This window comes from Rhipicephalus sanguineus, chromosome 8 (assembly GCF_013339695.2).
Source record: "Rhipicephalus sanguineus isolate Rsan-2018 chromosome 8, BIME_Rsan_1.4, whole genome shotgun sequence".
NCBI classification, from domain to species: domain Eukaryota; kingdom Metazoa; phylum Arthropoda; class Arachnida; order Ixodida; family Ixodidae; genus Rhipicephalus; species Rhipicephalus sanguineus.
Genome location: NC_051183.1, coordinates 27,912,070 through 27,928,596, shown reverse-complemented (window position 1 = coordinate 27,928,596; position 16,527 = coordinate 27,912,070). Strand labels below are relative to the sequence as shown.

The following is a 16,527-nucleotide window of genomic DNA, read 5'->3' as shown; positions in this document are numbered from 1 at the left end:
TCGCATTGAGCCTCGTCGAGCGTTTCTTTCTTTCTTTTTTCACGGCCTCACACGTGGCCTTCCGTACCACCGCCAGCATTTCGATGTTTCTCATACCTTCGCGCTTAGCTACGTCACCCCAGCCTTAACCTTGTTGCGCTGTAGCCTTTCTTCGTGTTTTGCTTCTTCCCTTCATAGACGACTCGGTGCAGAGAAATCTTGGGCACCGTGTCTCCACCTTTTTCCCGCTTTTTCTTCATTGCATTGCGAAGTGTAGACTGCGGGCCTTGAAAATCAAGAGGGGAGGTCCCGATTCAAGGCTACTTCCGGCGCAACTTCCGGTCGGGGTGGAGGAGGGGGTGCACCGGAAGTGAAGAAGAAAGGACTCGCCACCAGGTTGCACGCGCACGGGATTTTCGACAACCTGCCGAACAGATTCCTTCCGGCGTCTTCATTTCTGAACTTCGTATTATTTTCTTAGTTGAGTTTTTGTGTCACACGCTAAAGGAAGGTGTTCCCCCATTTCCCTCCCCTCTGCCCCCTTTCCTGCACCGCCGCTCAACCCAGACGCACACATGCTTTCTTTCATTGTTAAATGCCATCCACATCGCAAGTGCATCATCGATATGCCGAAAAAAAAAATTTAGAACGGGCAGAAGGTTTGAAGCTAGAAGCCGGTTTCACGATCCTGAGGGGAGAGAGGGAAGAGCTGGGTTAGAGACGAGGCCGCCACCTAGCGGACTGCCTGTGAGAAAAGGGGTAGTCTCCTGGGAACACAGGAAGTTGAGGAGTAACGGGAAGGGTGTTTTTGGAGATCGCGCTGGGTGCACGGAAATACCCTTCTCGCCCAACTTCATTCGCCCATTCCACTAAACGGTGCGTAGTCGTGTTCGAGCAACCCTGGAGCAGCTGCTGCGGGTACGATGTGCCGTTCTTACAAATACTACTACGATTTTTTTTTTTTTTTTTTTTTTTACTACGAAAGGAGAGCTACGCGTTCATTGATGCCGTTGGGAAGGCGATATTGGTGGTGGTGGCGTCTCCCCTTCGGATTCCCTTTCGCTTGTATCATCTTTCTTATACTGGTTCCTCATTTTATTACTCTTTGCTTAGTAGTACGCTCACCGGCGGCCGCGTCGCTGTGAATGGGATACGGTCGGGCGTCGTAGTAGCGTTCCAGACGTTCTCCGAGAGCCGAGCGCTCGCGTCTCTTGCGTTAGTCGCGCATTCACTTAGTCGGCGACTGGACTGCGTTGCAGGGAGTTACCTCAGGATTGCGAGCATTGTGTGGGGACCGTTTGACATCTGGTTTGTTGCGAACGTTAAATTGAGTGAAGTTAGATGCGTTATATAGGTTAGAGGGTGTCATCCGCTTGACAGGTGCTTCTAACGTCATCTTGAAGAAGAGTTTGTTTCTCCGGAGACTTCTGTAGGATTGGAGGACCGATAGTTCAGCGTCCATCTTTTGTTCCCTGCTTCCTGTCGCCGGCGACATTGATGCTTTTCTGGCGTGAGTACGATGCTTCTATCCGCTTGAGGCGCAACGTCCATATTTTTTCGATGTTTGAGATAGAAATTGATGATATGGCGGAATTTGTGGAATGTTGTTGGTGGCTACGAAGGTCATATCGCTGCAACGGGCACGCTTGTGCGAGCGCACGAGTGTCCGGCGCGGCGCTAAGACCTTAAGGATTCGTGGGGACATTGCAGCATAAAAAAAAAGAAAAACCGTAAGTCATGATGACGTGCATGAACTGCACTACAACAGCGCTAAAGTTGGTATAAAGTGTACTCGTGTTGTTACATCATCACGGTATGTATACGATAGTCGTGCGTGTGTTTGCCCTGTGTTCTGCGCAAACGCACGAGCGTCAGCATAGCCATTAAGGATTCGTGGGAACCTCCCAGAATAAAGAAAAAGCTTAAATAATCACCACGATAACATGCAGGAACTGTTCTAAAAAAGAGCTAAAATTGGTACGAGGTATACATGATGCTGTTATCTCATCATGGTACGTACTATATGTCGTGTTTGCCTCGTGTTGTGCGCAGGCGCACGAGCGTCCAGTAGCGCTGGCAGTGTTGTGACAACGGGCGCATCTGGCAGCTTCCTTGGCCGTCCATGCCTTTGCTCTGAGGACTACGGCTGCTGCCTCATCGAGGTCTGGGCGGCGGAAACGGCAGCTTCCACGGTTTTCCTGTAGACCTGCAGGTGAGAACTCGCTCGCTGTACACTATAAGCACCCATATTAGACAACTTAAGTTTAGCGTTAGCGTAACAGCGTTACCGTGCCGCAAATGTTCGTTGCAGACAGCGCGTTTTAGTATAGCGGGATAGCGTTTACGTGCCCAGGCTGTGACGGTGGCGTCAGCTAGCGGATTACGCTCACCCCTACCCCGGTATGCTGCAATGTTACTACTTTTTTAGCTATGATAAAAGTAAATAAATATGAACCGCGCACCAAAAGCGAAAATTCAGGTGTTGCAGATTTGTTTAGATCTATTTTCTTGTTAGGTCTATATAGAAACGTTCGAAGTGGGAAGCGATCTAAAAAAAAACTCCGCTAAGTTATCGGTAATATTTGGTCGTCGAATCTGGCTGAAGGCAAGCGAAGCTATTTTACACAGTCCTTTGCTGCGAAAGAAGTGAATCGCTCCACATCAACGCTAAATTTAGTTCGAAGCGGACGTCCAAAACCGTCGCCATGTTTTATACTTATACTATATATACGTTAACCACGCAAACACGGTAACGCTAAATCTAAAAAAAATAGCATGAGTACGGTAAACGCTACGGGTCGTTTAGTGGGCTGCGCATGCGCATATCGATCCCGGTTATTCCGCTAAGCCCGCTAAGCTATAACTGTCTATTGTCTAAGCTATATACTATGTGTAGCTATATACTAAGTACCCATATCGTCTAATCACTTCCATATCGAATTCGCTAGCCGTGCTTAGACGATTTCGCGTTCGGTTCACGGACATCTTTTGTATATATTGTTTTGTTTTACTTTTGTATATATTGTTTACCACTCCCCTCTGTAATACTCCAGGTCTTGAGGGTAAATAAAATGAAATGAAATCTTGTGCCTGGCTTCTGACGTTGGGGGATTTTGTGGTTTTCTCGCGTGATGACGTCACAGTGGCACAAAAAACTGAACGCACTATATATATAATATATATATATATATATATATATATATATATTATATATATATTATATATATATATATGATAAAGGCGATTTATTGAGTGTGTAGCTGGTCGCTGGTCGCGCAATGCACCGAGAGCAGTTCGCTAGCTCGAGCCTCTGCTGCACACTCGATGATGCTGCCTCTGCGCCAGAGTACTTCCTCTCCGTTACAATTTATATATATATATGATAAAGTCAGATTAAAGACGTATACCTCTTCGTGACATAGCCACGACCTCACTCTTTTCCGTGGCATCGACCTTCTGGGTTCCGGCAGGGCGGTCTGTAGGGAAAAAAAAATTGAAAACAAAGCAAGAACGGACTTCCCGCTGTGCCCATGCGCCATTGTGCAAGACGCCGTGAAGGGGCTGCGTTTTTCTTTTATTTCTTTCAGCTGTACCTCTCTCTCTCTTCCCGATACTTTAAATTGGCAATAAGCCGCCAGCTAGCGCAGTTGAAGCGGAACCATCGGCGGCGCGGACAAACTTGACCGAGCGTATGCATGCATATGCGACTAGTCGACTGGAACAACAAGCCTTTTCTCAAAAGGGCCGGCGTCGCGTTTGCGTAGCGAGTGCATTGGTGCGTTCAGACGCGTGTGGCGAAGAGCTGTGGTGTTCTAAAAAAAAAAAAAAAGAAGAAAGCCTGTGGTGGGGGGCTCTGTATTTTCTATTTCGCGTCGTAGAGCCTTTTGTATGTTGTCCTGGCTTGCGTCTATGGCGCTTCAGGCAGGACTGAATGCACCAGCACGTGAGCTCTTTCGACTGTGTCGTTTTCAGTTCGATTCGATTGAGCGGGCGAAAAATTCATACTAAACATATCTAATATGCAATACCTGTTCGGGCTTATAGCCAGTAATGAGTGGTTTACCCGCCGTGGCGGTCTAGTGGTTATGGTGAACGACTGCTGACAAGAAAGTTGCGGGATCGAATCCCCCGGCTGCATTTTCGATAGAGGCGAAACATGAGGTACTTGGATTTAGCGCATGTTAAAATTTCGATAGAGGCGAAACATGAGGTACTTGGATTTAGCGCATGTTAAACAACCCCAGGGGGAAGGAAGGAAGGAAGGAAAATAACTTTATTGCGTCCTGCAGAACGCGACTGGGTCGCGCACCCGGCTCAGTCCCACGTAGGGACCGGCAAGCCGAGCCTGCCGGCCACCTCGCGGGCCCGCTGGACCGCCGTGAGCTGATCATTGGGAGCGGGACTGCGTAGAAGCGTCTCCCACCACTAAATTCTTTTACCTGGCGCGAAGGGTTTACCCTCCTCCGCACCCTAACCTCAACAGACCCCAAGCAGTCTCCCTTCGACTACTCCAAACCCCAGGGGGTCGAAATTTCCGGAGCCCTCCACTACGGCGTCTTTCATAATGATATCGTGAGTTTGGGCGTAGAACGCCAATAATAATAATAATAATAATAATAATAATAATAATAATAATAATAATAATAATAATAATAATAATAATAATAATCAATACAACGTTTATTTAATGTGCCCAGGAACAACCGTAAGGTCTTTGTACTGGCGCACACAAACAAAACAAAAAAAAAAAACAAAAAAAAACAAAGGAAACATTCATAATAAAATATCAGGGATAAAAAACGTTACAAAATTGCACATATACAACTATGCGCAGGCAGAAAAAAAATATCAACAGTGTACAAGGCTATGTAAGTACAGTGCAAAGCTCCGAGCAGAACAACGACTGGGAGCTGTGAAAAACATCGAGCTCCAAAAAGTAAGCATTGTAAAGACGTGTATCCTGCCAATGGTCGAATGTTCACAGAGGCAGGCGGTTACATGAAAAGGTCTATTCTCTCTGGTCAGCTTACGTGGAATTCGGAAATTCAAGACAGTTGAGCAGTACAGGGCAGGATATGATACCATGCACAAGCTTGTAAAGAAAGAACAGATCAGCGCGATTTCGTCGGCAGCAAAGTGATGGCAATGATAATAATCCAGCAGCGTTAGAACGAGATCCAGAGTCATTTCTAGCGAAACGATGGTTGTAAATGCTTAGGAATTTTTTCTGGACTCGCTCAATGGCGTTGCTGCTGGAATTAGGAATGCCATTCCAGATCACAGATGCATACTCTAGTTGAGGAAGACATAGCGCGGTGTACAATTTTCGGAAGGGCACAGGAGAACGGAATTCTCTAGACATTCTGCAAACACAGCCTAGGGTGCGAAGACCCCGCAAAGCAACACGCTTAGCGTGAGCAGAAAAGTGTAAGGTGCTATCAAAAAGAACACCTAGATCATTGATCTCACATCATAATAATAATAATAATAAATATTATTATTATTGATGGTTGATTGGTTTGTGGGGTTCAACAATGCAAAACTATTTGGGAATCAGAGATGCTGTAGTGGAAGGCTTCGGATAATCTCGACCAATTGGGGTTCCTAATATATAACGTGCAGTGACATTGGGAAACCGAAAACAAAACTCACTACGACGAAACCACGCGCTGTCAGACGAGTGGGCGCGACAGTGGGCGTGCAAGAGAAACTGCCTTAATTTCGTAACGTTTATTCGTCCCACGGAAGGGTTCGCCCCGGAAGCAAGACTAACGCTTAAAATTGACGAAATGCGAGCCATACTGATCGCGAACTTTCATAACGGCGTAGCATTCGCGCTGCACTTACTCGCTCTCTCAGATTTTTCGAGTGAGTGGGCGCGCGACGAATCTTTTCAACCACGTTGTGAGTAACTACCGAATTTTTTTTTGTTGTTGTTCTGATCAAAGCCACCACTGTATCTTGAAAAGGCTAAATACCGTAGACAAAAAGGTCGTCTTCGAAGCTCTGGTCACGTGACCTGCGTGACGCCTACTGCCACTACTACTACTACTACTACTACTACTACTACTACTGGGAGGGCGACGGTACTCACTGTACTCAGTCTCACTGTAAAAATAACTACGACAAAGCCACGCGCTGTCAAACGATTGGACACAATAGTGGTCGTGCGAAATAATCAGCCTTAATTTCGTAACGCTTATTCGTCTTGCGAATGACCCTGCCCCTGCAGTAAGGCTTAAAATTGACGAAACGGGAGCCTTATACTGTTCGTGAACTTCTATAACGGCGTAGCATTCGCACTGCACTTCCATAGTGCGTCCCATCTTCCGAGTGAGTGGGCGTGTGACGAATGTTTTCAACCACGTTGCGGGTAAATGCAGCCTTTTTTTTTTTTTTTTCTACGGCGACCGGTGTATCTTGAAAAGGCGAAATAAGAGACCGCAGACAAAAAGGTCGTCTTCCCACGTTGGACGTCCCGCAGCTTCTTCGTTATTCACCTACGCACGCTTTCGTGGCGAGAAGCTGCGAAGCCCGAGTGGAGAGGAGGAGCGGGGGAGGGGGTTTGCGACGATGAGAGAGGTGGAGAGAAGGTTCCGTTTGTGCAATCTTGGTTGTTGGTCCGAACACGGAAGCTTCCACGCGGGACCTCGGAAGAGTATTCCACGAACTACGACCTTCAAAGAGCAAGAGACAGAAGGCACTCTTTCTCAACCGCGTCGATTCTGGATATTATCTTACTTTCTTCTTTTTTTTTTATAGTCGAGAAAATATCTCCACCTCATCGTCGTAGTCATAATCAGCCTATTTAATTCCCGATTCTGGAGCGAGGCATCTCCCAATGATTTGAAATATACACTGTCTTGTACGATCCGATTCCGTTTTGGGCCTGCGAACTTAACCTTTTCAGACGCCACCTATGAAGGAACTGTCTGCAAATGCGTCAAATCGATTCGACGTTATTTCAAGGCACTCGATATTTTATTGCAACAAAAATAAGGTCGTAATACGTTAATTTATGTGTTATAGTAACCATTCGTAATTGCTTTGTAATTAAATAGATATTTATTCTGAAGCCATTCGTGCTCCGTGTTTGCATAAATAGAATGAAATCTCAGGCTAGAATGTAGTGCCAATTCGTTTTCGGTTACGTCCGTGTTGAGCAAAGAGAAGAGAGAGAGAAGAAATAATAGAGAAGGAAAGGCAGGGAGGTTAATCAGTATAGGACAACCGGTTTGCTACCCTACACATGGGGACAGGGTGGGGGAGATTAAAGATGGAGAGGAAAGAGAGAGAGAGAGAGAAAGATAGCACATGACACTGCACACACAGAATCAGTCGGTCGCTCTTGCGTAAAGAAAAGTTATACTTTTGATGTGGGTGGCGGAAAGCGGCACGTCGAGTGACTCGTCGAATATGTTAGTGCCTTAAGCAATGTGATCATATGCAACAGTGCACACGAGGAAGTTACATTTGATAAATTCATTATGCAGTGGGTCCATTTGATCGAAGGCTCAATGTATGTTGCTTTTTCTTAGCCCTTATAGTCGTTATAAATAGCAAAAAAAGTGGTGCACACAATTGTGCACATAGCGTGTCAAAGAGTTAAGTGTCGTTAGAAAGGAGTAGCCACCCCCCCCCCTTCCCCCTCTCCTTGAAGTAGGACTTCGCGCACGCCTTTATGTCCGTAGGTCTTTGTCGTTGTTCGATTGACACAATCTCTACGCTTCTTGGTCACCCTTTACAGGTCACGCGTGTTTGTACGTACTTGTTTGAACTAAGCTGCCTCTACACGCCACGGTGGTCTAGTGGTTAGGGTGCTCGACTCCTGGCCCCAAGGTCGCGGTATCGAATCCCGGCCGCGCCAGCCGCATTGCGATGGACGCGATATGTTTGAGGCCCGTGTGCTTTTGATTTAGGCGCATGTTAAAGAACACCCGTGATCAAAATTTCCGGAGCCCTCCACTACGGCGTCTCTCATAATCATATCGTGGTTTTGAGACGTTAAAACCGGAACAATTATTATTATTACAACGTTTCGTGTCTGTAGCGTCCTCCCCCATACCACTGCCTCCTATCGTGGGCGGCAAGGGTTGGTTGACCTTTAACTTTTTTCGTTCGTTTTTTTTTTTTTCCTATGGACTTTTCGGAATTGCGAAACGGGCGTGGGCAGTTCAGAGATGAGTTTCATAACGAGCCGCCTTTCTTTCTTTCTTTCTTTCTTTCTTTCTTTCTTTCTTTCTTTCTTTCTTTCTTTCTTTCTTTCTTTCTTTCTTTTTTTTTCGAGGCGCGCTCTCAAGTCGTTTCTGCAAAGGCAACCTCTGCGAAATAGGGATCAAGGTATCGCTGACCAAATTGTTCGTAGCTCTTTCGTATATGCTGATTTGAGCGCACTTTAATATGGGATTAAAACGCGCGCCTCTGGTGCTTTCTTTTTTTTTTTTTTAGAATGATGTCTTCCTGTAGTCGGTTCCAACCTAGAAAAAATTCGAGCTCCGCCCCGAGGTTTGTGGCGCGCATGCCATTTATCTGAGCAAGAGAGTCGGGCTAGGTGGTTTCCGTTCTGACCGTAAGTACGTTCTCGCTGCTAATGTGAATACTGCGCACATTAGGAATTGAAAGTTCGTCGTCCCTACTTAAGATATTATGGTTTTCTGAGCAGCGATGTCGCAATCTTTGCTGAAATTTGGGTGGAAGTTCGAGATTTCGACCGGAAACCAGCGACACGAAGATGTGTCTGTATGGGAAAATCGCTACCTGAAGTACGCGAAAGGTGCCTGACGTCACGTAAATGAGCACATGCGATTGGCTAGGACACCTATGCAAATTACTTCTCGGTGGAACACGACGGCTGTGGACGCAGCTTGCAATTATTTTTAGGTTGTACCATCGTTGCCAGATTCTACTGAGCTAACGGGCAAATATTCATCACAAAAGAAGACAAAAAAAAAAAAGCGACGCGACTTTGGCGAAGAAGCCCAAAAGAATTGGAAGTTTAATGAATTTTCCCATCCTTGAAAACATTTTGAATTAATCTTAAAAAAAAAAAACGATGTCACTCATAAACGAAGGGGAGTTGAAAAAATCACTTTATAATTATTTTGTACAGCGAAAATATCTGCAACTATGAACGAAAGCACATATTTACTTTGAACATTGTCTCCAGGGTAGTCTCCATTCGGTTGAATGCACGTTTGACAGGGAATGATTAACGTCACTTGTTGAATCCCACAGCGTATGTTTCAACAGTCAACTACTCAAAGTCATCGACAAACGCGCTATGAGTGAACGACAAACGGGCTATTGATGAACGTTAGGATCACTAAACTAACTATAGTTGTTGGGAAAATGCGAATAAGTCCGAAAAACGCAACAAGCGACTGAAAAATTCTGCAAGTAACTCGGCGAAAAAAAAGAAGCCCAAGTCCGCTTATTATCAGCGGGAACTGGCAACTCTGGTTGTCACCGACTATAGAATTTGTGACCATGTCAGTGCATATTTGGGAAATTTTGTTTTATCTTGGTTTAATGGAAGAGTTGTAATTTCTGGGGAGAAAAGAAAAAAAAAACGCAGTGTTAATTGTTCTGACGGGTGTTTTTGTCCTTGAAGTACTGTCGCGTCGATTAGATTAGTCGTAGCTGGGAGATGAGGTGGTAGAGTTTTCATCCTAATACATTTGAACCTCTAATCTCCTGTGAGGCACTGTGAGTGATAAAAACTTATTTCGACGTGAAAATTTTAGCGAACGTTGTTAACAAACTATTTAGAGGACATGATGCCACACATTTAGGTGCACGTTGAAGAACCCCAAGTGGTCGAAATTTCCGGAGCCCTCCACTACGGCGTCTCTCGCAATTGCTAATATTGCTATAGACACGATGCCACACCTGTTTCTCGCTGAACTTAGTTTTTTTTTTTTTTTAGTGGCGTATCAGCTTATGACATTGTCTTTTTTTTTTCTTGTTCCTCAGCATAGCCGTTGTTGTTATTGTTGATTTTGTCGTTGTGCAGTGACGTCATTGCCGTATTGCTGCTGTCATTAACCAGGATGTAGCTCAACGGGCGACCGCGCCTCGCTTGTCGACATCGCGTACATATCAAAGCCGAACCTCCCAGGTTGATCGATACCTGTCGATCAGTTATTGGAAGGCTCTTTCTAGGGTTTTTTTCTTATTTATTTTTTTCACAGCCTCTCAAATATTTTTGTCAGCCGCAAAGGCTCTGCAGGTATAGGCGAACATGAAGCTATCGGTACACTATAAAATTTTATTCTGTATATATATATATATATATATATATATATATATATATATATATATATATATACTACGAAAAAACTGCGCGAAATAAACAGGGACAAGTGAGACACACGCACAAGCGCAGTCTGCGCTTGTGCGTGTGACACACGCACTGCGCTTGTGCGTGTGTCTCACTTGTCCCTGTTTATTTCGCGCAGCAGTTTTTTCGTAGTAATGGAGTACCAACTCGCCCAACACTCAGTCCTTTTAAAATATATATATATATATATATATATATATATAATTCATTATCGTTTGCATCCTTCATCCGGTCCTGTAGGCGCGGTCGCTGGCATGGGCCCCACTTTCAGCTGTTGCGTGCTTCGCGTTCTGATGATCCCTGACAGTGCGTAGGCTTTGCTCGGCCCTATAGGTATGCTGTCATATTTCCAGTGTATAGCGTCGCCTCACTCGGGACAGGCTAGAATTGAAAGGAGTGGCTTCTTCACGCACAGCACACGTCAGTTGTTGTACACACGCTTGCTATATAATAAATACAGTCGCTACGACGCACAGTTGCTGTAAAGACGCACTTGCTGTGTAGCACACACTTTCTATAAACACACAAACAGTGGCTGTATATAACACACACTTGCTGTATGACACACGCAGCTGTTGCATAACACACTTTGTAGCACATGCTGGCGTCACGACGCCAGCAGGCAGAAAAAGGTTGATCCCCACTCGCCGTCGTGGTTACTAGCGGCGCTGACTAACACTCCGAGGTTTAAGTGCACATATATACCCCGTAAAGTGGACGGACGGGGGATGACCGCCGCCGTATAGCTCGGTAGAGCATCGGATGCATTATTCGAAGTTCGCGGGTTCGGTCCCTGTCGGCGGCAAGTTAAATTTTCGTCCGCTTTAATTTCTTCGCGTTTACGTCATAATTACTACAAATAACATCCCCTGTACTTTCCTTGGCTTTCTTGACTGTTAGTTCTAATTAATGCTGTGTCCAGCAAAAGAAAACGAGCCCATAAATTTCCCCTTCTTTCGTACATTGTAGCACACAGTACATATGTAACACACACACAGTTGCTATGGAGCACACAGGTACTGTACACACACAGTTTCTATAAAACGCACACGGTTGATATAACACACATACACACACGCATGCGCAAACAAACGAACTAACAAGCACACACTGACAAAACTCCATAGAGATGAACAGCCGATCTCTTAAGCGACTTCGGAGCGTGGTATTGGAACAAACTCTTTCATTCTCTCTCTCTAGCCGCCATTCTAGGTCATTAATTTCTTTCATCGCCCTTTGCAACACGCATCATGTCGCGCTGCGCTATTGACAGGACCTTCATGGCGCCGTCTTGCCATGGCTAAACGTATGCGCTACGGCCTTTCTTCGTGCGTCTTTGTTTGCTTTGTTGTTTGTTTATTTATTTAAGCTTCCGGCCTCTGTGCCCGCGGAGGCTGAGCACTATCGTCGCTACCGTGAGTGAATCGACCTTAGTAACCGCATCGCGCTCCGAAAGGTGGGCTGCCCCTATTGGTGCAGATTCGTATAGATTAGACAGGTGACGACAGGACTACTTCGATTTGAAACACCTTAGGGTTATTCTTGCTGCTTTGCTTGTGGCACGCCGCGTACTTGTTTCTTTACATGTCCTTTTTTTTTTTCTTTGCGTTCACCGCTTCCACGCTGAAGGAAGAAGCCTATGCGGACAACTGCGCATGCGCAGCCTTGCGGTGGCCTGCAGCTCCCTGTGTGACGTGTGCAATTAGGCGCACGCGCCCCCTGTTGCTGTATTAAGGCGTCAGGGGTCGCATGAATGTCACTTATAAAGGGGTCTTCATTCGGGTCACACAGCTTAGTCCTACATGGCGGTTTGCTTCGCTGGAAATTGCGTCAAACTACACGCTGCACAGTGTTGAAGGAGGAAGGCATTAATCGCGACTAGGCGCTTGGTCTGATATCGACTGTTTTAGCGTGCTCTTGCGTGGTCATTAATCTAGAGCTTATACGATAACGTCCTGTGTATTACGATGAGCTGTCACGCGTGATAACTGTGGTCCGAGATAGTACATCTCGGAGGCCACAGATTGAACAAGCGTCGACAGACGTCTAATGGAGGACAAACGTGATCAGTCTCTGGGAGATGGGAGGATCTTGGTGGTACGTACGTGGAGGGTGACCTCCGTATAACTCGAGATGAGCTTGAAAATGAGTGATGAGGGAAAGCGCAGTGTTTGATATCCATAGGAAGTAGCGCCGGTCCTCTCTACTTTGCAAGCACTCCCGGTTTTTTTTTTTTGTTTTTTTTTCTGCTGCTGCTAATACGTCAAACCGCTAATGGAAAGATGAGAGCTTGCCTCAAACCCGAGTGACAACGTAGACCAGGTGTCGGTCCACCGCCGTTCCAATTAGGAGGTGAATGACTGCCCGGTGATGACTCGCTAATGAAGTGTCCGGTTTCGTTAGAATAAGAAGGTGGTTTACATTGACGTCATTCTGGTCGCCACCTTGGGGTACTATGACGTCGAGAAGGTGCGTAATTATGCAATGCCACAGCACGACAAGCGCGTTTTAGCAAACCCCGAGCGACATATATTGACAACGGCGATAATCGGATCAGAAAGCGGTGACTGTCAAAAATTCGAGAAGTGTACAGGACGTCACTATGTGTCTCAAGCAAAATTTAAGCGCTCGTGTGTCTGTGTTTTCCTGTTGTGATGCTCTGTGTAGCGGTATGATTGTACGTGCTGCTATGATGTGCTGTGTAATGTTACAGGCGAGACTACAAACCTAATAGTACCAGTGAATCAACTCCAGTTGTTTCTTAACCTGCGCCCAGCATATCTTCGTGACTGTGCCCCGCTTGTCACCTTTCGATCACTCGTCTCTTGAAGTCAAATCTCACCCTAAAGTGACCACAAATGAACAATCGCAGCGCTCACAATAATAAAAATCGTAACATAAATCTAAAAAGAAAAAAGAACCTGGCAGGTACAGTTACAATGCAGAAAGAAACTCGCCTTTGCCTGCTCAGGTGGGGCTCGAGGGCGCTTCAATCTAGGTGAGTTACAAAGAGTTATAATGCAGACAGTAGGAGAGGAGCGCTTGTGTCCTCCTCATCCACTGTTTATTGCAACTGTGTTGTGCTGTAGGTTTTCCCGCGGTGAATGTCTTAGCCTAAATTTCGCAGCCTAAGTGCGGGCCCGCTCAGGACCGCTTCGGCGCCTAAGTGTCGAAGCAGGCCTGTCGGGCATCCGGCCGAACGTGCCGTACAGTCGTCATCGTCGGGCCTGCCCTTAGCAACGCGCGCGCCGGCGCCGGCGATACAATGGCACGCGGCAGACACTGACGACGAGCGTGGGCTCTTTAGCGCCGCGGTGTATTGGGTTTAGGCGAGCAGCGCGTTTCGGTCGACGCCGTACGACGCGGGCTCCTGTCTATTGATTTGCCCGCCACGTCTCCCGTTCACAATGGCCGGATGCCTACGACGTCCTTCTACGCGGCTCCTGTTTTTTACGCCTAACAACCGTGGATGCACACCGCCGAAGCACTCTCACCAACCTGCGCGCATTCGTGAACAGGCCGCACTATCGTACAAGGGACGTGCAGGAAAGAAATAATTTATAATAACAATAATTGTTGGGATCTTACGTCCCGAAACCACGATAGGATTATGAGAGACGCCATGGAGGACTCCGGAAATTTCGGACCACCTGGGGTACTTTAAATGTTAGCCCGATTGAAACGAGCGACCGAGCAGATTGCAAGATAGAAAAGGACACGCGTGTGCATTACACGCTCTCGAAGTTTGGCACGCACTCCAGTTGTCTGTAGGATTTCGCTCGCGACTGTACAGTTGAGGGTCTCAGTGGTGCGAGACGGCCCATTGAAATGACCGCCTGCGCGCGTATACAGCGTCACCGGCCGTGCGCGTTTGAAAGTGTGTGGGCGTCCTGCATGATGGAGCTAGCCAGCCCTGTTCCGGCGTTTTGGGGCGTCCCTCACCACACGCTTGTCGCTGCTTGCAACCCGGCAATTTATGTTGCGCGTTGGTCGTGGGTGGAGCACTTTTTGTCTCGCAGGCTTGTCCGCGGCCTCACCCTGTAGACACGCTGTCTATGGGTGTTTGTTCGCCGCTCTTATTCGAACCTAAGCCGCGTGAGCACGAGGACGCGGGTTCGATTCCCGCGGTCAGCATTCTACGTGATGGCAGAATCCCGCATTGTATCGAACACGTTAAATATATAACATCGATGCTTGTGCCTTGCCTATCCATGCAATTCGATTGAAGACGATCCCCCAACCGCCTTCCACGGAAATTCATCCTCGAATCGAAGCCGACACATATGGCTCGTGTGCCCACCGCTTTGCGTAGGAAAAGAAAGTTAGGTTACGTCAGGAAATCAGTGCTGGAAACGTCCTTGGTAGTTATGCAATCGATGCAATGTTGCTCTTCGAGAACTGCATTGAGAAGAGACACGATATGCACAATATGCTGGTATCCTAACAGAGTATACGCTTCCAGGCTTTGTTGGATACAGGATATTTGATGAGTTCAAACTGATTCAGTGTTTCACTTTGGTGTGTCATTTAATATTCAGATGAAAAGCGAATAAAGTAGAGGTCAGGTATACAGAAGAAGGGTTCCGCTACCTTTCTAGGAACACTGCCTTATAGTATTTAAAGGGTCCCTAAACAACTCTGAGTTCCAAGACGAAAGAATGGCTTCTTTCTTGCCTTTACGACCCTTCCTACAGGCGCCATCTCTTTTGGGACGTTAAACCCCAGATATTATTATTACAGGCGCCATCTCCCCCTAGGCCACTTATTTCCTCGTAAAACACGTCAAAAATGTCAGCACAAAGCGATCAGCGTATCAGGATTTCGCACTTTTAGGCTACACGCTGTTACCTCCGCTTGCGCAGTCGAAAACGCAAAAAAAAAAACGAAGTGAAATCAGTTGCTCGGCGCACGATAGTCATGCGAGACGAGGCAGAGCGGGCGTGTGAATGCAGGGCGAAGCAGGGTAGGAGACAATTAGCAACTGATGTCCCTCGTATATGGACCAATCGAGAGCTTGTTTCCTCGTGACGTCACGTCAACAGACTGGTGGCGTCACAAATTTTGCCGGTGAGACTGGAAACGCCGGGAGAGAAGAACGCGCTCGTGCTTTGGGTTTTCGGAGGTTGTTTAGGGCCTCGCAACTACGCTCGTCTCACGTGCCTGCGAAGCTTTCTCGTTTTTCACGCATACGCCGCGGCTCAGCGCGATTGTACGAGACGAGCGAAAGCAGGTGTCGCGAGGCGGCGTCGGCGGTTTCGTTGCGCGAGTCACGCAAATCGCTCCTGCATCCGCGCGTCGAGTGAAAAGGAGGGGGGAGCGACATAATAATAGCAACGGCAAAGGCGCGTGCCCGGATCATTTCTTGTGTCGCCGCGACTCAGATTTAGGCCTTTAGATAGACACGCCTGTACACAACCAACCTCGACTCGAACAATCGAGTTGGGGTTTCGGTGAGGAGATTGCCATCGTAAAGGAAATGATCTATCTATCTATCTATCTATCTATCTATCTATCTATCTATCTATCTATCTATCTATCTATCTATCTATCTATCTATCTATCTATCTATCTATCTATCTATCTATCTATCTATCTATCTATCTGTCTGTCTGTCTGTCTGTCTGTCTGTCTGTCTGTCTGTCTATCTGTCTATCTATCTATCTATCTATCTATCTATCTATCTATTCTATCTATCTATCTATCTATCTATCTATCTATCTATCTATCTATCTATCTATCTATCTATCTATCTATCTATCTATCTATCTATCTATCTATCTTATTTTATCTTATCTTATCTTATCTTATCATATTTAAGGACTGTATAGTAAGAAAGCGTGAACCGGAAGCCGTAGCATGTGCGTACGGTAACATCGTAAGAAGGAACAAGGAACAACAGGACCAATGCTGGTTGTAGTCGAGTCATTTCGGTGCACTAAGACTGCTAAGACCACCAAACCGTTCACAAATCATGGGAGAAGAGGGGGGGGGGGGTCGCTGAGATGTACTCTCGCGCATAAGAAAACACGAATAAGACGAGTGAAATGTGGGCCGTGCTCTAAGGCCTCTGAGAAAGAGCGCTGTAACCTGTATCTCTATTCCCGACAGCTGCTTCTATATATGTTTTTTTTTGGCCTCTGGGGTGGCGGTGCTTGCAATGCGCATCTCAGACGCCAGGGGTAAAAGAGGGGTAGGAGTTGGTTGCAGCA

At 46.5% G+C, this 16,527-nt stretch overlaps 1 protein-coding gene across 2 annotated transcripts in view; it reads left to right on the top strand.

Moving 5' to 3' along the window:
- Window positions 1-16,527, top strand: part of LOC119403096 (transcriptional enhancer factor TEF-1-like) — a 217,445-nt gene that overhangs the window by 119,869 nt on the left and 81,049 nt on the right. For both annotated transcript variants that reach the window (XM_049418800.1, XM_049418798.1), the window contains exon 3: window positions 2,032-2,191. The gene's annotated coding sequence lies outside the window, so the exon portion shown is untranslated. The remainder of the gene's footprint in view (window positions 1-2,031; window positions 2,192-16,527) is intronic.